The 24,596-nt window shown below is 44.0% G+C and overlaps 1 long non-coding RNA gene across 2 annotated transcripts in view; it reads left to right on the forward strand.

Annotated features, from left to right (window-relative positions):
• LOC309564718 overlaps positions 1–24,596 on the forward strand; it is a 181,912-nt gene that overhangs the window by 15,991 nt on the left and 141,325 nt on the right. The window contains exon 3 of one of the 2 annotated variants that reach the window (XR_014225757.1): positions 9,041–9,254. The exons of the other annotated variant lie outside the window; for it this stretch is intronic. This is a non-coding gene — a long non-coding RNA (uncharacterized lncRNA). Of the gene's footprint in view, positions 1–9,040; positions 9,255–24,596 lie in introns of those variants that run through there. 2 annotated transcript variants of the gene reach the window in all.

Consider the following 24,596-nt stretch of genomic DNA (forward strand, 5'->3'; position numbering starts at 1 on the left):
TCTCACCTTAGTGAGTAACCAAATTTGCTTTTTGATTACAGTGCTCAGGGCGATGTTTCCCCGATCCTGGCTTGGTTGCAGATCTATCAGATGTATTTGGATTTTCCTTGGTAGTGGTCCCTTTAAGGCTCCGTTCACCATGCATAATCCATATGTTAGGGTAATGCAAGATGGCCTCCTATAGTGTAGTAGTCAAAATCGATAAAAAAAAATAGTAACACTTACATTCAGATCAATAAAAAACGATTGGTTATGCAAAAACACAAAGCAGCATACAGATCTCCGACATCACTTCCGGTCTAGGAAAATGGCCACCATATGATTTTTAATGGAAACCACAACAGAATGGGTCACCACACAATTTTCGGGCTCCACCAGATAAATGGCATCTAACATAACCAATCCAGTTCTCCCGATGAAGTCCTGTGTTGTGACACAACGTGTAGGGCATCCTGGACCAGAAGAGATGTTGGAGATATGTATGCTGCTTTGTGTTTTTACATACCCAAGCATTTTTTTCAATCTGAATGTAAGAGTTACTATTATTTCTCTTACGTCCTCCGACAGTCGCCGCCCCCTCTAAGTCATCACTGTTGGGTATTGTCATCTGCTCCGCAGGAGTAGCTAGGCATATAGACTTAGTTAAAAACAAAAGGCATTTGCATGTATACACCCCTGGGGGCTGTCCCATCTGGTCAATACCCTCCTGTAGTGTCCACTCCCAACTCAGTTTTAATTTGCCTAGCATCAGGAGTAGTTAGGCTTTCCCTGTGCTGGGGCTTCGGTCTCAGCCTATCTTCTTTTTATTTGATTTTCTTGAAAAATGTCAGTTTTTCTTTCTTTTCTAGCTGTTTATTTTGTCAGCTTTAGTTTTTAGTCGACTCTTCAGACGAAGATGGACATGCGGTGCTGGGATTCGGACTGGCCGCCCTGGTTCCCCAGGGCACAGAGGGTCAGATGGACCCCCAGCCCGCCATTGAGCGTTCAGCTATGGTTCGCCCTGGCATTATGAACGACCCATCTCTGTTCGCAGCAGGGATGCAGCTGTGAGGTGGCTACCTCACTGGGCGCATCTGCGACTCAGCAGTGCAATGTCCCTGGCAAACGGCATTCCCTGTCAGATGAGGACAGCGGCTTTCCGTTCTGTGAGGCTCCCCACGCCATCGGGTACAGGTAAGTACTTCTGTGTGGGGCCTCTGTGTGGGGTAGCAGTCCTGGTTGCTGTGTGTTCCCCATGTCTGTGCCTTGTGTGACTCCCTGCTGCGATCCCTGCGGGGATCGCTTGTACATGCGCTGCGGCGCTGTGTGTGTTTGGGGGTGCAGACTGTGTATGGGCCGCGGCGGGGGGAAACCGAGCAGTCCGCCATTGTTTTATACACTGGGCAGGCATGTGAGCTTCTCTATGGGCACAACTACATGCTGATTTGGCGCCAATCGCCGCCATTTTTGAGGTGACCGATCGCTCGGTTCGGCCGCATGTCGGCGGCCATTTTGGTGGAGTCTCCCATACGTTCCTATGGGGCAGTCATTTTCCCTGGGTCATGCAGCAGATGGTTCAGCCTACTTTTACAGCACTTCCTCTTTCCTCTGAAGCAGGAATATTTTTTCTGTACTGTCGCTTCTGGCTCAGTTTTGTCTCCTTCCTGTTTGGGGGTCTTTTTCTATCTTTATAGCTGGAGCGGTGGGCTGCGCACTCGCAGCACTTTTAAAGGGACAGCACCTAAATCTTGCACTGTCCTTTTTTTCTCACCTGCGCATGGATTCTCCGGATAGCAAATTTCCACCAGCCCAGTTCTCCTGTGGCCCCTCTGAGACCTGATTTGGCCGCTGTAGTGGCGACTTTAGTGTCTAATATGGAAATGCTGATGGCTGAACGTGCTGCTCGTAAGAGGCCCAGATTGTCCCTCTCCCCTGATTCAGAGGGTGATATGGCTGCTGCGAGTGTGCCCTTTTCAGGGTCCCGCTCATCCTTGGACCTGCAGGGGTCTGAGGCGGAGGTGGAGGGGGTTGATACCTCCTCTCCGGGGTCGTCCGAAGAACGGGCGACCATGGATGAATTAATTATTTCTGTGAAGGAAACTTTGCACTTGGAGGATGAGCCCAGTCCCCTGGGCGTTGCGTCCTCTTTTGGGACGCACAGGACCCGCAAGTCGGCGCAGGTTTTTCCCTGTCCCGCTGAGTTTCATTACACTGTTAATGAAGTGTGGCGCACGTTAAAACGTCCGTTCGTGGTGCCCAGTCGGTTCAAATTGCTTCACGCCGGCTACGGAATCGCGCTGGTGTGTACCTCCACAGGTGGATCACACGGTTGCAGTGTTGAACAAGGCTACCTTGGTTCCTATGGAGGATTCCCCGGTTTTCCGGGATCCAACGGACCGGTGTTTGGAGTCTTTGGCCCGCCATTCCTATACGGTGGCGGGCTCTCTGCTCAAACCCATTTTCGCGTCCATGTTAGTGGCGCAGGCGGTTGCTGATTGGACTATGGTGCTTAAGAACAACCTTGTGTCTGATGATGTTCCGCCTGCCCGGCTGGAAATGGTGGATCAAATCCACCAAGGAATTATGTATCTGTGTGATGCAGCCTTAAATGAGGCCCCCTTGGTGGCTCGCCTCTCCAGTGTCGCCGTGCTTAACCGACGCCTGATATGGCTGAAGAGCTGGTCGGCCGACCAGTCCTCGTGGAAAACGGTTGCTGATTTTCCCTATGCTGGCTCTCGCCTTTTTGGCGAGGCGTTGGATACCCTGGTAAAAGGCATCACGGGGGGCAAGAGCACTATGCTGCCCCAGAACCCGAAGCACAAGTCCTTCCGGGGCAAGCGGAGTTCTGCGCCTAGATCCAGTCAGGGTTCCTTTCGTGCCTTTCGGAACCAATCCAAGGGCAAGCCCTTCAAGTCCCAGGGCGGACAGAAGAAGCCCTGGGCGGGTAAGCAGAAGTCAGGCAATACCGCTTCGACGGGCCAATCCACTTCTGCCTGAAGGCACGCCCTCACCCGTTTCTGGGGTGGGTGGACGTTTGCGCGGTTTCCTCCAACTTTGGCTGCTCCGGATTTCGGACAGGTGGGTTCAGGAAATCGTTCGGTCGGGATACAAGATCGAGTTTCTTTCCCGGCCAGCGGACAGATTCTTCCCCTCAAATATTCATTTGCCTCTGGGGCGTCTGCAGGACTTGCACCGTGCGGTTCAGGACCTCCTTGCTCAGGGAGTGGTCGTCCCGGTGCCTCACCAGGACAGGTTTCGGGGCTTTTATTCCAATCTGTTCACTGTGCCCAGAAAGGAGGGCAAAGTGCGTCCTATCCTGGACCTGAAAGCTCTGAACCGCTTTGTGCGAGTTTGGAAATTCCGTATGGAGTCTCTCCGATCGGTGGTGGCTTCTCTGAGCCCAGGGGAGTTCCTGGCTTCAATAGACCTCAAGGATGCGTACCTGCATGTCCCCCATCTTCGAGGGTCATCAGCGGTACCTTCGGTTTGCTGTCGCGGAAGACCATTACCAGTTTGTGGTGTTACCTTTCGGTCTTGCTTCGGCTCCCAGGGTCTTTACCAAGGTACTGGCGCCGGTTCTGGGCCTACTGAGGGCTCAGGGCATTGCGGTCTTGGGGTATCTAGACGATCTCCTCATAAGATCAAGTGTCAGTCAGGACCTGGTGCGCGATCTGTCCATCACGGTCCGAACGCTTCAGGGAGTTCGGATGGACCATCAACATTCAGAAATCATCGTTGTCCCCTTCGGTTCGTCTTCCCTACCTGGGGATGATTCTGGACTCAGAAGGTGTTCCTGCTGGAGGACAAGCTCCGAACATTGCGGGACGAGATCGGGTCCCTCAGGGATGTGCCAGCATCATCACTCAGGACCTGTATGCGGGTCCTGGGGTTGATGGTGTCGACCTTCGAGGCGATACCTTTTGCTCAGTTCCACACGCGAGGTCTCCAAGCGGAGATCCTGGCGAAATGGGATGGACTGGCTCGGTCCCTGGATCTGCATGTCTCCTTGAGTCGTCAGACAAAATTGGCTCTTCGGTGGTGGCTCCAGTCTCCGGTGACGCAGGGCAAGTCTTTCCGTCCCTTGGTTTGGATGGTGATCACCATGGATGCCAGCCTGTTAGGCTGGGGTGGGGTCCTGGGCACCCTGTCTGCCCAGGGCACTTGGTCGGAGGAGGAGTCCTCCCTTCCGATCAACGTACTGGAATTGCGAGCGATCAAGCTCTGCCTCCTCCAGTGGTCGGATCGTCTACAGGGTCGTCCTGTCCGGGCGGACAATGCTACCGCGGTGGCTTACATCAACCACCAAGGGGGCACCAGGAGTGCTCGGGCGGCCCGGGAGGTGACAGACATTCTGTCTTGGGCCGAGCTTCACGTCCCGGCAATCTCAGCGGTTCACATTCCGGGTGTAGAGAATTGGCAAGCAGACTGAGTCGCCAGACCCTGGACCAGGGGGAATGGTCCTTACACCCGGAGGTCTTCCAAATGCTGTGTGCGAAGTGGGGATCCCGGACGTGGATCTGTTTGCATCTCGGCTAAATCAAAAGGTGGGAAGGTTCGTGGCAAGAACGCGCGATCCGTTGGCGGACGCCTTGGATGCGTTGGTGGCCCCTTGGCATCAGTATCGTCTGATGTATGCCTTTCCTCCAATTCAGTTGCTGTCCAGGTTCCTCCGCAGGCTAGCCTCGGAGCCGCACCTGGTGATTCTGGTCGCGCCGGACTAGCCTCGCCGGTCCTGGTACGCCGACGTTGTTCACCTGGCAGTGGCGCCTCCGGGGCGACTGCCCCTGCGGGAAGGTCTTCTGTCTCAAGATCCAATCTTCCATCCTGCTTTACAGTCGCTGGCTTTAACGGCCTGGCTGCTGAGACCCAGGTCCTGAGGGACAAGGGTCTCTCCCCTGAGGTTATCCCTACGCTGATCAAGGCTAGGAAATCCTCTTCTGGTAAAATCTATTACCGTACCTGGAAAGCTTATTTCGCCTGGTGTGAGTCCAGGGGGTTTTCCCCTCGCTCGTACTCGGTGTCAAGAGTGTTGGCTTTCCTCCAGTCTGGCGTGGATCAGCGTTTGGCGCTGGTCACGATAAAGGGTCAGGCCATCCTTTTCCAACGCCCTGTGGCGTCTAATTCCTTGGTCCGTACCTTCATTCAAGGTGTGCCACACTTGGTTCCTCCCAGAAAGGAGCCTTTACCTCCATGGGACTTGAACTTGGTTCTGTCCGTGTTACAGCGTGCTCCCTTTGAAAATATCAGGGAGATCTCTTTGCCTCTGTTGTCAAAGACGGTCGCCTTTTTGGTGGCGATCACTTCGGCTCGCAGAGTATCGGAGCTGGCGGCGTTGTCTTGCCGCTCCCCTTACTTGGTAATTCATAAGGATAAGGTGGTGTTGAGAACACTTCCGTCCTTTCTTCCCAAGGTGGTCACTGAATTTCACCTTAATGAGGAAATTGTTCTGCCTTCACTTTGCACGAAGCCTAAGCATCCGAAGGAGATTGCTTTGCATTCTTTGGATGTTGATAATAGGAGTAAGAATAAAACCCACTCAACCCAGCGCTAATAAAATAGAAAATCTAAATGTAAAGCAGCCGCTATAAAAAATCAAATAATAAGAAGAGGTGTATAATGAGAATCAGAGGAGGCTCACATATTAGCGCTGCTAGTGTATGTGAGCCTCCTCTGATTCTCATTATACACCTCTTCTTATTCTTTGGATGTTGTCCGGGCGATCAGGGTTTACCTGTCTACAGAATCCTTTCGTAAAACGGATTCCCTGTTTGTTCTTCCTGAGGGGTCTCGGAAGGGCATGGCTGCGTCCGCAGCAACTATTGCCAAATGGATCAGACAGACCATTGAGCAGGCTTATGCTTTGAAGGAACCCTTCCCTGTTAAGGCGCACTCTACTAGATCTGTGAGTACGTCCTGGGCTTGTTGGCATAGGGCCTCGGTGGCCCAGGTGTGCAAAGCTGCGACTTGGTCGTCGGTGCACACTTTCTCGAAATTCTACAAAGTCGACGTTCTGGCATCGGCTGATGCTTCCTTTGGCCGCAAAGTTCTCAGTGCGGCAGTGCCATGAAGGACCCTTGTTTTTTTATGGGTCCCTGTCTGTTGGTATTTGCTTTCCTGGGCGGTTGCTCCTGTTGAGCATTGTTTTTTCTGTTGCCCAGTGGGTTCTCTTACAGTGCATGTAAGGTTCCTTTCTCTGCTATGGGTACTGCGTTGCCTCTTATATGGTTGCGTCTCCCACCCCTCATGTCTATACTGCTTTGGGACATCCCAACAGTGATGACTTAGAGGGGGTGGCGACTGTCGGAGGACGTAAGAGAAAACGGAATTTTTGTAAAATCTTACCTGTAAAATTCCTTTCTCTGAGTCCTCCGACAGTCGCCGCCCCCCGCCCCTCTATATGGGGTTCTTGTTTTCTTACTGCTATGTTACCAAACTGAGTTGGGAGTGGACACTGCAGGGGGGTATTGACCAGATGGGACAGCCCCCAGGGGTGTATACATGCAAATGCCTTTTGTTTTTAACTAAGTCTATATGCCTAGCTACTCCTGCGGAGCAGATGACAATACCCAACAGTGATGACTTAGAGGGGGCGGCGACTGTCGGAGGACTCAGAGAAAGGAATTTTACAGGTAAGATTTTACAAAAATTCCGTTTTTTTAAATAAACATATTGATTCAAACTTCTACACTATGGGTGGTCATAATATTATGGGTGATTGGTGCAACAATCCTTAACTTGCCGTAAAAGAGTTTTAATAGAAGCCCTCATTGACCCCAGTAGCTACAGGAACTGTGGACTCATTCAACATCAAAGATCACAGCAAAATATTCCTAGACCACTTCTGTAGTGAAATTTAAGGACGAATTGCTCCACGTGCCTGCATCAAACCATGTTGTGCTTCCTAAGAATATGTAAATATTTGAATGAACATACAGTGAATCCAGAAAGTATTCACAGTGCTTCACTTTTCCATATTTTGTTATGTTACAGCCTTTTTCCAAAATTGATTACATTAGTTATTTTCTCAACATTCTACAAACAAAACCCCATAATGACAATGTGAAAGAAGTTTGTTCAAAATCTTTGCAAATTTATTAAAAATAAAAAACAAAATAAGTCACATGTACATAAGTATTCACAGCGTTTGCCAAGATACTCAAAATTGTGCTCAGGTGCATCCTGATTCCACTGATCTTTGAGATGTTTCTACAACTTGCTTGGAGTCCCCCTGTGGTAAACTCAGTTGATTGGAGATGATTTGTAAAGGCACACACCTGTCTATATAAGGTCCCACAGTTAACAGGGCTTTTTCAGAGCTAAAATCAAGCCATGAAGTCCTGTAGACCCTTGAGACAGGATTGTATGGAGGCACAGATCTGGGAAAGGGTACAGAAAATGTTCTGCAGCATTGAAAGTCCTAATGAGCACAGTGGCCTCCATTACCCGTAAATGGGAGAAGTTTGGAACCACCAGGACTCTTGCTAATGTGGGCCGCCTGGTCAAACCGAGCTATCGGGGGAGAATGGCCTTAGTTAGGGAGATGACCAAGAACCCAATGGTCATTCTGACAGAGCTCCAAAGTTTCTCTGTGGGGAGAGGATAACCTTCCAGAAGAACAACCACCTCTGCAGCACTCCATCAATCAGGCCTGTATAGTAGAGTTGCCAGACGGAAGCTACTCCTCAGTAAAAGGCACATGGCAGCCCGCCTGGAGTTTGCCAAAAGGCACCTGAAGGACTCTTAGACCATGCGAAAAAAAATTCTCTGGTCTGATGAAACAAAGATTGAACTTTTTGGCCTAAATGGCAAGTATCATGTTCGGAGGAAACCAGGCACCGCTCATCACCTGGCAAATACCATCCCTACAGTGAAGCATGGTGGTGGCAGCATCATGCTGTTGGGATTTTTCAGTGGCAGGAACTGGGATACTAGTCAGGATTTTGGGAAAGAAGAATGCAGCAATGTACAGAGACATCCTTGACGAGAACCGGCTCCAGAGCCCTCTGGACCTCAGACTAGGGCTGAGGTTCATCTTCTAACACAGTGGTTCTCAATTCCGGTCCTCGGGACCCACCAACAGGCCAGGTTTGCAAGATAACTAAATTACATCACAGGTGATCTCATTTGCTGCTCAGTGATTGCAGTATTCTAGTCTGCATCCCCCAAGGTAATACTTAAAATCTGGCCTGTTAGTGGGTCCCGAGGACCGGAATTGAGAACCACTGTTCTAACAGGACAACGACCCTAAGCACACAGCCAAGATAACAAAGGAGTAGCTATAGGACAACTCTTTGAATGTCATTGAGGGGTCCAGCCAGAGCCCAGACTTGAACCCATTTAGCAATCTCTAGAGGGATCTGAAAATGGCTCTGCACCGACGCTCCCCATCCAACCTGATGGAGCTTGAGAGGTCCTGCAAAGAAGAATGGGAGAAACTGCCCAAAAATAGGTGTGCCATGCTTGTAGAATCATACTCAAAAAGACTTGACGCTGTAATTGGTGCCAAAGGTGCTTCAACAAAGTATTGGCCAAAGGATGTGAATACTTACGTACATGTGGTATTTTTTTTTTTTTTTTTTTTTTTTAGTTTTTTATTTTTAATAAATTTGTAAAGATTTCAAACAAACTTTCATGTTGTCAATTGTTTGTAGAATTTTGAGGAAAATAATGAATTTAATCAATTTTGGAATAGAGCTGTAACCTAAAAAAAATGTGGAAAAAGTGAAGCGCTGTGAATACTTTCCGGATTCCCTGTAGCTTGGTCACTTTATGGCATTTTTGCTTTGCCACTGTACATGACTCGGAAGCAGGCAGTATTCTTAGCTCTGTGCCCAGAATGGAATAACAATGCAGAAGGACAGCAGGCAGTGTTTTTCTTTCAATTGTGAATGAACAGATTTGAAGCTCGTATTGCTGTGCTTCCTTTTATGACAATATCTGACAGGTCAGTCTCCTAGTCAAAGGGAAGGGATTGCAGCTTCTCTGCTCAGCGTTCATAGCGGAAACATATTCCATTAGAGACAATGGCGCACATTGGTAAAACACATTTATTTTGTTCCAGCTTCAGATATCCTGGTGAGTGGACAACCATCGGCCTATTTCAACAAGACAACGTGTCTAGAAGTTGTTTCGGACAAGAAAAGAAAACAGGAACATATAGATGAGTTCATAAGCGCACTGAAAGAAAGAGACAGAAAAAAAATCACAACAGAAATCTGGATTTTGTCGCTTGTGGAAAATGCTCAACAGATTAAATAAAATGTGATTTTGGAATGCCTTTTTAATTTTCTGATTTTTGGCAGCCCCCTGCTTGAATTTCAAATTAATGTCTGATTGCTAACAATGCCGTACTTACTGACATTTGTTATTCATTTTGAATGTCATTAACTCTGCAAACATCACTTACAGTAAATCAAATATATAATAGTATATATTAAATCCTAAGGCTAACTATTTATTATAGCGTGGAAAGAGATTACGTTACTGTCAGGTGAACCCAATGGGGAGTTTTTCCCTCCCTGCCACTGTAACACACCCACAGGTCTCATTTTTTTTGTTTTCAATGAATGTATATGAAGAAGGGGGTGTTGTTCAATTTTTTAAATACAATTTTTAATTTGCACATTTACTTGGCCAAGCTTTTTAAATATGTGTTGAATTTAAGATATGTATATGTAAATAAATTTTGTAAGGAATTTTGCAACTTTAGTGGTGTTTATTGTCAGTTTGTGTTTTTGCTTTTCTTTATATATAGAGGGTGGTTGTTCAGTCAGATTCAGGTTTTTATTTCTTTGTATAGTGCTGTGATTTATTACCCACGACTCATCCACTCTTACTGAAACCAGCTTAGATTATAAGAAAAGTTAAATTTTTATCTTTGAGGGGGGTATTTTTCCTTAGGCTGCTTGAAAAATAAAAGGTAAGTAGGTGTTGCCTCCGTCCCTATATGTGTTATTTGGGGGTTTTTTGGTGCCTCAGGCCAAGGGGGGATTGGGACTTTAAGGGCAAGTGCATAAATATAGAAACAAGTATATAAATATATGATAGGAAATGTTCCGTTTTAAATAAAACAAAATTTATTTACAACAATGTAAATCCATATATTGTAGAAGAGACAACATATATAGGTGAACAAGGTGCTTGGGGGTAGAGACCCCGGTGTGAGGAAATAATAAAGGGGTTGATTCAGAGATGAATCAGTGACAGTGGTGAGAAAAGTGACTTTTTGCTAGGATTTCCACAGATATAGAGTGGGACATTGGTCCCTTAGGAGAATCCTATTGCTGACGCGTTTCGGCTCACTTGGAGCCTTTCTCAAAGCGTTGAGTCACTCTGTACTTCAGTCTATGAAGATAATATATAATATATAAATAGTTTAGATCTTTATTCATGTCAAGTGTAATTTCAAAAATTATTGATAGCAAAATTTACCTACATGAATATAGCTGACGGTTACTGCGCATGGCTCCCTTCATCCTGTTGCAAACGCAGCGGGATCAGGCTATGCATATTGCCTGAGATGGATGAGATGGTATTAATGGGTATAAAAACACATAGTATCTTAATGTTTGTGGAATGGGTAAAACCACTTACATTTACTGAAGGAGTTAAAAAGTACTTCCTCCACGGGGAATAAATTCCCTCTCTTGTTTTCAGGTTGTTCGATCTATGTTAGAAAATTAGTCTATATCAGATTGCATATGGTGTAAACATGAAGGGTGACTTTTCCAACGGAGGTGTATAGCCTCCTAGTGCTTGTACAATGCAAGGTGACTTTTTGTGCCCATAAGTATTGGACTAAGAAGCGGTCCAAGTAGCTTACATTTGAGGAGATAGGTGAGGTGATCCTTCCGGCTAATATAAACTATTTATATATTATATATTATCTTCATAGACTGAAGTACAGAGTGACTCAACGCTTTGAGAAAGGCTCCAAGTGAGCCGAAACGCGTCAGCAATAGGATTCTCCTAAGGGACCAATGTCCCACTCTATATCTGTGGAAATCCTAGCAAAAAGTCACTTTTCTCACCACTGTCACTGATTCATCTCTGAATCAACCCCTTTATTATTTCCTCACACCGGGGTCTCTACCCCCAAGCACCTTGTTCACCTATATATGTTGTCTCTTCTACAATATATGGATTTACATTGTTGTAAATAAATTTTGTTTTATTTAAAACGGAACATTTCCTATCATATATTTATATACTTGTTTCTATATTTATGCACTTGCCCTTAAAGTCCCAATCCCCCCTTGGCCTGAGGCACCAAAAAACCCCCAAAAAAAAATTTTTTTTTTGGGGGGGGGCTGCTTTAGATATTTTCTTGTTTAATTGAATTTTTATTGTAATGTAAAGAAACTTACAAAACGAGAAAACAAATATCAAACAAAGAGTCCAATTCCACATACATAGGCATAGAATTAATGGAAGACAGTCATAAAAAAAAAGTAAAATTCAGGCATTAACAGTGCAAGCATAGAGGTCAACCATAAAACAGTCTAATCAAGTGTACATGTATACAGTGCATCCGGAAAGTGTTCACATCGCTTCACTTTTTACACATTTTGTTATGTTACAGCCTTCATTATTTTCCTCAAAATTCTCTAAACAATACCCCATAATGACAATGTGAAAGAAGTTTGTTTTTAAGGGTCCATTCACACTGGCGCAGCATGACTTGCTGGGGCGAACTGTGAAGTCGCGGTGCACATCGGCGTGACTTGCAGGGGCGAACTGTGAAGTCGCGGTGCACATCGGCGTGACTTGCAGGGACTTCATATAATTGAAGTCAATGCAAGTCACCTCCAGGTCGTCCCAAAGTAGTACAGGACCCTTTTTCTAAGTCGGAGCGACTTGTGTCGCTCCTATTAGAACGGGTCCTGTACTATTCAATGGCGAGCGACCGACCGCGACTTGTCAGGCAACCAAGTTGCCTGACAAGTCGCGCTAGTGTGAATGGACCCTAAATCTTTACAAATTTAATAAAAAAGGAAACAAATCCCATGTACATAAGTAAACACAGCCTTTGCTCAATACTTTGAAGCAGCTTTGTGCACCAATTACAGCTTCAAGTCTTTTTGAGTATGATGCTACAAGCTTGGCACACGTATTTTTGGGCAGTTTTCCCCATTCTTTTTTGCAGGACCTCTCAAACTCCATCAGGTTGGATGGGGAGCATCAATGCACAGACATTTTCAGATCTCTCCAGAGATGTTAAAGTCTGGGCTTTGGCTGGCCCACTCAAGGACATTCACAGAGCTGTCCCATAGACAATCCTTTGTTATCTTGGCTGTATGCTTAGGGTTGTTGTTCTGTTGGAAGATGAACCTTTGCCCCAGTCTGATGTCCAGAGCACAGTGGAGCAGGTTTTCATCAAGGATCTCTCTGTACATTACTGCATTCATCTTTCCCTCAATCCTGACTAGTCTCCCAGTTCCTGCCACTGAAAAACATCCCGACAGCATTATGCTGCCACCTCCATGATCCACTGTAGGGATGGTATTGGCCAGGTGATAAGCGGTGCCTGGTTTCCTCCAAACATGACTTCAATCTTTCTTTCATCAGACCAGAGAATTTTGTTTTCCATGGTCTGGGCGTCTTTCAGGTGTCTTTTGGCAAACTCCAGGTGGGATGTCATGTGCCTTTTACTGAGTGGATTTTGTCTGGCCACTATACCATACAGGCCTGATTAGTGGAGTGCTGCAGAGATGGTTGTTCTTCTGGAAGGTTCCTCTCTGTCCACAACTGCTGGAGCTCTATCAGAGTGACCATCAGATTCTTGGTCACCTCCCTGACTAAGGCCCTTCTCCCCCGATCGTTTAGTATGTCCAGGTAGCCCACTCTAGGAAGAGTCTTGGTGGTTTCAAACATCTTCCATTTATGAAAGAAGGAGGCCACTGTGCTCATTGGGACCCTCAATGCTGCAGAGATTTTTCTGTACCCTTCCCTAGATCTGTGCCTCGATACAATCCTGTCCCGGAGGTCTTCAGACAATTCCTAGGAGTTCATGGCTTGGTTTGTGCTCTGACATGCACTGTTAACTGTGGGACCTTTTTCAAATCACTGGTGATGTAGCCAGGCCATCAGCGATGCACCCTGGGAAGGCTACATCACCTTGTCTATACACTACAAGATCTCTCCAGATTTCACAAAATCCTGCGAGAACTTCTGGCAAAGGCATTTTCATTTCTGTGCCAGATCTCACATTGCACATGCGCAAGATCTGTCAAAGATAGGATTCGTGTATTACAGATAAATTCAACCCATCGTATTTCTTCCCAACTGAAACCCATGCCACTAGCTCTGAACAAATAATGCATAACACCAATATTGAGAAAAATTTACATTTCATTTAACAAATTAACAAAATAAACATTTCTTAAAACAGAAACAATACCAAATCCAGTACCCGTAACATAAAGGTTGCCGATCTTGGGAGGCACCAAAAATCAAATTAGCATTGTGTATCAGGGTTAATACTTAATGGTCCCCAGCTGCGCATTACCTGGGATCCCCTAGAGGGCTCCTTACCTTAGATGGGTCACCCTATGAACTTTTCCAAGAATATTAATGCCTTCCAAGACCCTAACCACCAAACCCTTTCCTTTGTTTTTTTTTTTTACAAATAAAACAACCAAACAACCCAAAACAGGGCAGGAGGGCGAGGATTCCTGTTCTTGACTCCTGTTCTTCCGACTTCACCAGCAGGGTCTGTAAAACAAACTCTCTGTCCCTAGCATGCCCCCTATCCAAAACTCCACCTATCACTCCTGGACCAATCCCAATAATTTACCTCTTGCTACACCCCAGCCAATTGACCCTTGATGTCCTGTATTCTGTAAACCCCATCATGAGGCCCTGCGCCTATTTTTTATTTTTTTTGCTTTGGGCCTGCCTTTATCAGTGGGCCAACACAGATAACACATAGGAAGAATCTGGCCACTAATTATGGTGTTTTTAAAGCTGGTAGTGTGGGAGCAGGATGCATACAAATGACATCCAGTGGCAATGTGGGAAAATTTTAAAAAGGGGCATTGATTGATAGATGTAAGTCACTTGTTTACCTGGTTGCCTTTAAATAGCATTGGCAGTTTTAAAGGGGAGGGGGTCCCTTTTAAGGTTGTTAGTAGCATCACTAAGGCATAAATTCCAAGTCTTGGTTGCTAAATGGTCAGAGCAGCTGTCAGTAAACTAGCAGGGAGTGTTTCCCACAGCACTAGATGAAAGCACGGCTGTTTGTAGCTTACACAGGAGGGTGACAAATACTTCTGCAACATTGGGAGCTGGTGGGATAGCGTTGTCACCCTATTATGGAAAGGACTAAATGAAGAGCAGGAACAACAAGTATTTATTAAGCATTTACTGTACTTACAATAATATAAAAAAAAAAAAACCTTGCACAACTACATTTACAAGTCAAAAATAGAGCTATTTACACAACATTATTATTTTGGGTTACATACACTTAACCGTAGGCTGACACATGAGAACAGTATAATAGCGGCTCTGATAAAAAGCCCTCTTTGGAAGTATGGAAAGGGTAAAACTGCTCAGTTCATTTTTGCTGTTTAAATTGTTTTTGGAAATGCAACAAGAAGTGAGAGGTGATCTATTCAAAGTGCAGAAATTCCCATTTTACACAGTTGCCACCAATAAAGTTACTCCCATTGGAAGATTTCCCCCTTAAGGCCCGTACACACACGCAGATCGTCGTCATACAAACGTCGGCGGACGCAAGATCTGCCGATTGTATGCGTGTTAGTATGGTGCCTCCGACAGATTTCTGCACACAATCTGCAGACAAGAGTCTTTCTTGCAAACATGAAAATTTTTGTCTGCAGACACCAGAACGGACAATTGTTTGCCTGTCAGTACAGAAATCAGCCGACAGACCGCAGATTTGCAAGACTGGGCATGCTCAGAAAATAAAAAACGCAGGGAAAGTTAACCATTACATGACATCACTTCTGCAGTCAGCTGAAGTCTGCGGACAAAATTCTTGTGCTGTCCTTGTGCTGTCTTTGCACTTTTCAACAGACACCGACATCCCGGGGAGAAAAGACGAACATTTGTATGACGACGATCTGCGTGTGTGTATGGGGCTTAACTCCTGTTTTAGTGACAACTGTAAAATTTTTGATTTCCATCATTTTCTGTTCTGATTATTGTGGTCACCAGGATAAAAAGAGAGAGCAAATCTGTCACAGATAGCAATCACAACCTGACACATGTTTTTACTAGCTCTCCACTCTATCCACAACAGGAAAAAATGATTTGGCTATACACACACTTCAACTAATACACAATGCAATGGTAATACGACATTAGGCAAACTTATGGACTAAGGTAAACAGCGCATAGTCCCATTGTGTGGCCCTACAATATAACAAAAATTCATAGTATTAATTATTATATTTTTAATTTTGGTACTGGGGCTTGACACTTTGCTTTATGATAAAGTCATCTGTCAGTCCCTGTCACTATGGAGATCCGCCCGCTGTGTTTACACACAGCGGGCGGATCTCCAGACTCGATCCCCGACGATCGGGGCAGAGCAGCGGCAATCGCCGCTGCTCCTCCGCTGGCCCGACTCCCGCTGTGAATGAACACAGCGGGAGCGAGCCTCCGGCGGCGCGCGAGCGCCGCCCACAAGGGGCGGAGTCCAGCGACGTAGGTCTACGTCGCTGGACGGGATCGCGGCACTTTGCCGCAGTAGCCTCAATGTAAGCGGGGCTAAAGTGGTTAAGTAAATATCTCCTAAACAATACATGTTGAGGAGGTATTTACTGTATCTACAGGTGAGCCTTGTATACTGTAGGCTTACTTGTAGGTACAGTATAAATCAACAAAAACACCTTTACTACCACTTTAAGGGCCTTTGTCGATGGGCTTTGGGCTTGTGTTGATGCCGTTAGTTTGAGGGGCTCCCAAGGTAATTCAGGGTTCATTAACAGGTGCAATTGATCTGCATTAGACCTCCTTCTAACATGCATTTGACCTGCTTCAAGCAACTGTTGCATTCCTATAGATTTGTATGAGAATGCAACGTTTACCTAAAGCAAACAAAAGCCATTTGACACACGCCCTATTAGTGCTCTTATTGGCCACTGAAACCGTTTCCTTTGACAAAGGGAGGGATGCTGGTGGAGCTTAGCATAGAAACTAGCAAACATCAGGCCCCAGTGAAAAAGGAAAAATACATGAGTAGAGTTATGCCCCATACACACGTGCAGATTATCTGCAGACTTTTGTCTGCAGACTTACCAAAACCATATAATATGAGGTCAAACCTAAACACTTTCAATTTGTATGCAATCCGGCAGGCCCTTGCACTACATAGAAAAGGTAAGTCTGCAGATAATCGGCACGTGTGTATGGGGCATTAAAAGAAGATATTGTATGGCGTCTGTTCTAAGGCGGGTCTTAGTTTAAAATGGTACAGCGTCATTTGAAGCAATCCATAGTAGAAAAAGCCCTCACATTTTTTCCATTGATGAACGGTAGACTGTGGAGATGCCAGCCCGTATCACTGTTCATTTTAGCAGTTTAGGTCAGAGTTTTGGAGAGGCAGATGTACTGATTGCATAGGTGTGGGCTGAGTTCATATTAGACCCAGGGTTAAAGCTGGGGGCTCAACCCAACAGATAGGAGGTCAGTGCATGGGAGTCAGGAGGACTCCCATCCTCTCTAGGAGTCAGAGGGATTGCAGGGAGCAGTCAAAGCATGCATGTCTGCAGGAGGCAGATGTAGTCTGCCACAGAGCAGTAACAAGCTGATTGTGAGTAAGCTATGAGAGCGCTTGACTGGAGGGAAACCTTTGTGTTGGTCTGAGTAGCAGACCTAAGGCCTAGGCATGAGGCCCGAAGCAGCCGTGTGGCAGGTTAGCAAACCAGGAGGCTGAAGTGATGTAACAAGTTACAGTAAGCGTGGGACTCCTGTGTCGCAAATTGCAGTCTTTTGTGAATTTTACCGTTCCATTAAAAAAAAAATGGGCTGCCATGCCCTTAAAAATGCAGTTCTGGACTGGCACAACTTCTTGAAAAGGCATGCACCTATTCAGTCTAATCACTCCGATCTTTACAAGACCAACATATACTATAAGATTGGCACAGCAGAGCACATATACCCTGTTTTACCTTGCTTTTTGGAAATACATTGAAAAATGCATGTTTTATTGTGTGTTACGCCAACACATGTGTGTTGTGAGTTCACTTTTCGACCTAGAACCAAGTCCATGTTAGGGCCAACATGAATATCTTTGAGGCAGCACCTAGTTTGCTATTTTTCCAGCCATTCTTCAATTGTTGAAAACCAAACAAAAACCAGTCGTGCTGGAAAATGAATATATAACCTATGCCAGCTGCTGCCACAGGATACCAATATTGTGCCCTGAAATTCAGTATTATAAAGCCCCAAAAGAACTAAAATGGCACACATCACTATACATCCAAACAAATAAGCAAACTCTGTGAAATAAAGTCCAGAAACATAAAATGTCAGTTCAATATTATGTGCATATAATGATTATAAATTCAAACTTATAGTCGTGCTCTGTGGATTACAATAGTGCAACTTCAAATGATATATCAGCATGTCATGTTCCAGTCCCTCCACACCATACCTGTAGGTGGTTCCCCAATACACACCACACTCACCAGAGAAATCTGACCCCATGTGTTAGCAAGGGAGTCAAAAAAGTGCACAAGGTATCCACTGGAAGGTATGCACCCAATCTTCCAGGATATCCGGACCCTTATGCATCACTAGCGGTCACTTGCCAAGTTTGGTTAATAAACAAATGAAGTTAAGGGAGAAAAAGCCATTTATGGTGAAAACACCTTTTTTTATTAGGAAAAAAAATAATCCAATGCATGTATTAATAGGAGTGTGTACACAAAATAGGAAGAACTGCTGTGTGCAATCAGCGTGCGCTCCACCGAGTGGATGTTACATAGTTAGTCAGGTTGAAAAAAGACACAAGTCCATCTGGCTCAAACAATAAAAAACAAAAATAAAAAGTGCTGTCACAGAAGTCTTTGCCTACGCGTTTCATTATTACTATGCAACCTCCTCAGGAGCAGACAAAAACTGGCTTCACTCTGTTCTTCACTATATATATATATATATATATAAACCCCCACCTATATAACCATACTAAGAGTTGCTGCCTTCTTACCAAACATAGCTATTGCACATATAATTCCCTTATCTTCTCACAAGATAGCACAACAGCATATGATCTTAATGTCTCAGTATGTTATTATACATTCTTACATCTATTTAACAATACCAATATACCTATGCCTTATGCCCCATATACAGCGCCATCTTGTGTGGATGTAGGGCAAACACAGCAAAAACCTATTTTGACTTCCCCATTTAAAGGGTAACTCCACTTTCGTGGGGAAAAAATATCAGCAAATAAAGAAAAAACAATAAAGCGTGTACAATTGCGACACAAATCATGTTGTAATTGAATGTTATTAAAAATGACCTTTCCTTTTCAATCTTCAGCTGCTGTTATTTTCTGAAAATGCAATGCAATATTATCTACCTGGAGCTCTTCTGTACACAGAATGTGTACTGACTACATCCCAGAAACATCATTTCCTGCTTGTGTGATTGGCTCACCATTTTTCCCAGAAGTCTGTACTAAGATACAAGTCAGATTTCTGGTATCCCCTGCCACAAAAATGTCATTTCTGGTGAGATACTCCTAATAGGAAAACATCTAAAGTAATACAGGCCAAGCAGATTTCCTCATTAGAGCCCTGCAACTGCCACAGCTGACAGATACTATGAAACCACTCCCATGAGACCCACCCAGCCCAGGGGCACAGAGGAGCAAACCATGATTTCTTCAGAATAACAAAAGGTAAGAATCTGCAACCAAGTTTGTTAAAATCCTTGCAATGTACATACTGTAGATCACCCAGAGGGGAATGTTTTTTTTTTTCTCAACAAAAGTGGAGTTACACTTTAAAGTATAAAAAAAAAATATTGCAAAGGAATACAGGTATAATAATATGTAAATCACATTAAATACAACAAATATAAAATATGCAAATATTGATAAAACCATACAAAAATACATTGTTAAAAATAGTATTTAAAAAAAAATGTCAAAAGGAGGGTTCCAAAAACATGTAAATAAATAAATAAATACATATATTCTGCAAATTGCTACATTTCTATTTTTTCTTTCTAATTATTGAAATAGTTGGTTCCACCATGGTAATTTATTTATTCATATTGGAGGATCACCTACTGGGATGGTGTGGAGCCACTGAGTTGGAACATGGCACACTGATATATAATCTGAAGTTGCACCATTGTTATTGGACAAAATCCCAGAGCACAGCTACGAGATTACATTTATTATCATTCTATGCACATAACATTGGACTGACTCTTTGGGGTTGTTTTTCTAAAACTGGAGAGTGCAAAATTTGGTGTAGCTCTTTTTTTTTTTAATCAAAACTTAATTGAACAAGCTGCAATTAGAAGCTAATTGGCTACCATGCACAGCTGCACCAGATTTTGCATTCTTCAGTAAGGCCCCTTTCACACACTCCGTCCGTCGGACGGAGTCCGTTTTTCTCAGCGGGGGATTGATCCACCAATCCCCCACTGAGCAGGAGGATGACAGCTGTGTCTCCGCTCTGTGTGTAGAGACACAGCTGTCAGTTCCCCATGCATCTCTATGGGGGAAATCGGATGGGAACGGACCGTCGGTCCGCTCTCATCCGATCCGCTGGATGGATAGAAAATCGGGTTTCCATCCGTCCAGATTTGACGGATCGGATATCAGCGGACATGTCTTCACTGACATCCGATGCCCCATAGGGATGCATGGAGGGTTGTTCAGATCCGCCAAAAAAACACAGGCGGATCTGAACGGTCCGCCTGTGTGAAAGAGCCCTTATAGGAAATAAACCCCATTATGTTTCTGGACTTTATTTCAATGAGTTTCTTTGTTTGGGTGTATAGTGCTATAGCCCTTTTCAGTTCTTTTGGGGCTTTATAATACGGAAGTTTAGGGCACTATATTAGTTTCCTGTGGCAGCAGCTGCAACAGGTTATATGTTCATTTTCTAGCACGGTTGTTTTTTGTTTCTGTTGTACTCTTCAACAGTTGGAATTTGTACTATTCTACTTAACATTTCAGTGTTTTTTACTAAACAGTCTGGCTCATTAATGTTGGGAAAACAAAATGTGACCGGTCACGATCTCACACAAGGGGCACAATAGGTTATCTGTTTTTTTCCTTTTTATAATACGACATGAGTACAAAACATAAAAAAGGTAAACACTAAAACAAAAGAATAATAAATATTCATATGTGTTCATAAGACAAAGGCCACAGAAACAGCTACAAAGCTTCTCGGAAATGATTTTGTCAATGAATCTTCTATTCTCTTTTTCCGCAGATGATAATGTCCTTTCCTTAAATTTCCGTTCAAACATCTGTTTAACGAACTTTCAGCAGATAAACCATTGTAATCAATGTCCTTCATTGCTTAACATGCCAGCAAAATAGTCTTCTGGTAACACCACTGATAGTTCTTGTAGCAATGGTTGTGTGATCCATTCCTGAGCATGTGGTTTGCCCAGTTTTGCAATACATTGTCCTAAGCATTATAATAAACCTAGTATGACACCCCAGCTGTTGGTAAATCATATGTTCTCAATGCATTCTGCAGTTTTTTTTTTAAGTAATCCTGTTGGGGCTCAAGATTGGTAGAGAAAAGAGAGCAACTGGCCTATTATTGACCTCTTAGATAAAGTTTATTCATTGTAGCAATCATTAAAAAACATCCAACACATTTCGGGGGGTTGAAGTTCCTCTTCATCAGGGTTTAGAAATATTGTGCTGGGGGAATCTAAATGAAGAATTGCATAGGATTTACAAAAAATCAGGAGAAAGTTCCCCGATATCTTTCCTCTGTTTTAGTGACGCAAATCTCTCGCAACAAACCTCCTTGGATTATAGGTAATTCTTTGCTATACAATTGGGTATATATATAATCTGTTACAATTCTAATATGTTGTTGAAATATAGAGATTATTTGGGGTTATATAGGGTTTTCTTTTTTTTTTTTTCTCTCCCTCTCCTCCTTCCCTTTCCCCCCTCTCTGCAATCACAAGGTAATTTGAGTTTGTAATTATGCTGTAAATATGGATTATATGCATTTGTTTTTGTTCATATTGACTGTTTTGTAATTCTTTTTTTTTCCTGTTTTCTTTTTAATCACAGTAAGAGCCTTATGTATAAACAAGAAACATGTATAGTCCTGAAGAAGCCGGGGATCCCAGGAAACGCGTAGACCACGTACAAATGCATGTATACATAATACCAATGTAGCTTGGAATTACTGGAAGGTCCTTTTGTATAAAAGCTTTGTAAAGGAAAAACTTTACATTTTTTACTTATGTGTTTGTTCTCATTTGGCATATATAAAGTCCCAATGCTTTCAGTTCCACAAATTTACCAAAAATTGCATATGCTAGGTTTGGATTTCATTAGCATGTTTAAACTTTGCTGCAAATGCTGGAATAGCAGCCAGATGAAGGGGGACTTAAAGAAACCCCAAAACATGTTGATTTTTTTTTTCAACAATTATTATAACAAGCTTTTTAAGCTGTTGTTAATAGCCTGGCATGGTTTTTTTTTTCTTAAATCTTGAGACTTCTACCCGGAGAGCTATGGTAATGTGCTTCGTGCCCATGAGAGGTACCTTGAAGAAAACGGTCCCACCAAATTATAATACTCGGCACATCGTAACTTCACTTTTCTAGTAAATACTGTAAATGGTCTGCCATCGGTGACCCCCTCTTAAGAATACTAATTGTCTGGATGTCTCTGGTATGCATACTTTTTCAGTCACTGACTTGAAACAAGCATGCAGATTAGAATGTCAGAGTGAAGTCAGAACAGCTGATCTGCTGGATCAGCATGGCAGCCAGAAAGCTAGATTTTCAGAGGTCAGCAATGGCACCCTAACATTTTCTCACTACATGATTTCATAAAGCAATGTCTTTACTTCCACAGCTATGTGTTGTATATGGGTGTGTTCAGGAAATGACACCAACACCCTTCACACTTTGTGCAGCTGATTAATTGTTTCATTATATTGATTACACAGTCCCATCCAGGGAAAGTACAGGCATGTGACTTCTTCTCCATAGGATGATTATCACTGCTGGCAGCATCACCAGAAAACACATAACTAGCACCATATTATCTTTGGATAGAATCCTGTGTAAATAAAAGAATAGCATAACCATAGAGTATCAAATAACTCAGCATAAGTCATGTTGCGTCTATCAATTCAATTTCTGAACATGTTTTCCATTTACAAGCAGAATGATGAAAACCTGAAGATATTTATCCTGCTGCTAACAGAAGGTTAACAAAAGAGCTTCTTGTTTAGCAATTAAGCCCCGTACAGACGCAACGATTATCGGCCGACCAATCGTCCGTCTTTTGTCCAGAGTTGTGTTTTGTTGGTTGAAATGTGCCTAGACTGCACACAAATTTTCTCGCCCAACAAAAATCTGCTTCTGAAGTGATGTCAAGTGTTGGTTTGCTTTCTTTGTGTTCTTTCTTATCTGAGCATGCCCAGTCTTGCTCATAAGATTTTTCCCTGTCGAAATCAGTACTGACTGCACGAAAATCGGCCGTGTTTTGACGGCCAACAAAAATGTTATAGTCTGCACACCAGATTTTTTTCAGAGTCGGTTGTCGGAAGCATCATACTAACAAGCCAATTTTCTATGCTTGTGTACGGGGCTTTAGATCTGCTGTTTAATAGTATTGTGAGACTAATTTGCTCCACACTGGAGAGATCTGAATAAACTTTGAGGCCTGGTTCACACTGATGCGATTTCAGATGCGACTTGGGTCACATTGAATTACATCACAATGGAAATAACTTTGCTTCCAATGGTGCCTATTCACATCAATGCAGCTCAGCTGTAAGGTATCATTAGAAAAGGGTCCTGTGCTTCTTTGGTGCAATTTACAGTGTAATTTGGCCCCATCGAATATGTAAACTACATCCAAAATGCAAGCAAATTTGCATCAAAGTTACTCTACATAATGACACTGCAAATCGAGTCAAAATTGCATCACAGTAGTGTGAACCGAGCCTGAGTGGTTGTAGACTTGAAAGAGCCCATTGACGATATTCAAGCTGACTGGGGAGGATTTGAGCAGAGAGACCTCCCTGTGGTCCACAAGGGAGGTACTCAGAGGTTTGTCACTGTATTAGAAAGTGGAAAACCTTTCCTACTCTGCTTCATTTGTACATAAAATATGTTTAGTGTAAATTAGTGATGGGCCAAACACCCCCCTGTTCATTTCGCACCAGAACATCTCGAACAGGGAAAAAGTTCTAGCGAAAATACAAACTCTATTAAAGTCTATGGGACACGAACATGAAAAATCAAAAGTCCTAATTTTAAAGGCTTATATGCAAGTTATTGCCATAAAAAGTATATGGGGACCCGGATACTGCCCTAGGGGACATGTATCAATGCAAAATAAAAATTTTAAGTTAACATTTTTACAGGAGCAGTGATTTTAATGATGCTTAAAGTGAAACAATAAAAATGAAAAAATTATTTTAAATATTGTGCCTGGGGGGATTCCCTTAATGTGCCTGTAAAGTGGCGCATCTGTACGATGTTTGGAGTCTGCTGCAGCAATACTGACATTTCAAAAGGAAAAAAAATGAATTTTTGTAAAATCTTACCTGTAAAATTCCTTTCTCTGAGTCCTCCGACAGTCGCCGCCTCTTCATATTCGTCACTAATGGGGTTATTGACCTTTGCTCCGTAGGAGTGCTAGGCAACAGAATATATTAATATCAAAGCTTTTAGCATATCCCACCCCCAGGGGGTGGTCCCCTCAGTCAATACCTCCTTGCTTCCTGCATACCAACTCAGCTTCAGTAGAATAGCAGTAGAGTATACAAACAAACCCCAAAAGAGGGGCGGGGGCGGCGACTGTCGGAGGACTCAGAGAAAGGAATTTTACAGGTAAGATTTTACAAAAATTCCATTTTCTCTTACGTCCTCCGACAGACACCACCTCTTCATATTCGTCACTAATGGGGACGTCCCAAAGCAGTGTAGACATGAGGGGTGGGAAAAACAGCAGCCGCGCCTAAAGCAACGCAATACCCACATCAGCGAAAGGAACCTTACCAAAGTAAGAGAACCAACCGGGCAACAGGAAAACGTGCTCAACAGGAGCAACAACCCAGGAAAAACAAGTAACTCAGCAGCAGTCAAGAGCCCAAATAAGGGACCCTAAGGCACTGCCGCACTAAGGACTTTACGGCCAAAAGAAGCATCTGCCGATGCCTGAACATCCACCTTGCAAAATTTGGAGAAGGTGTGAACGGACGACCAAGTCGCCGCCTTACACACCTGGGCCACAGAAGCCCGATGATCACAGGCCCAAGACGTACTCAGAGATCTGGTAGAGTGCGCTTTCACAGGCATGGGAGGAACCTTCCCCCTCAAAGCATAGGCCTGCTCAATGGTCTGTCTGATCCATTTGGCGATGGTAGAAGTGCCGCCATACCCTTCCGAGGTCCCTCATCCTG

This window comes from Pelophylax lessonae (assembly GCF_965119305.1).
Source record: "Pelophylax lessonae genome assembly, chromosome: 9".
Lineage (NCBI taxonomy): Eukaryota > Metazoa > Chordata > Amphibia > Anura > Ranidae > Pelophylax > Pelophylax lessonae.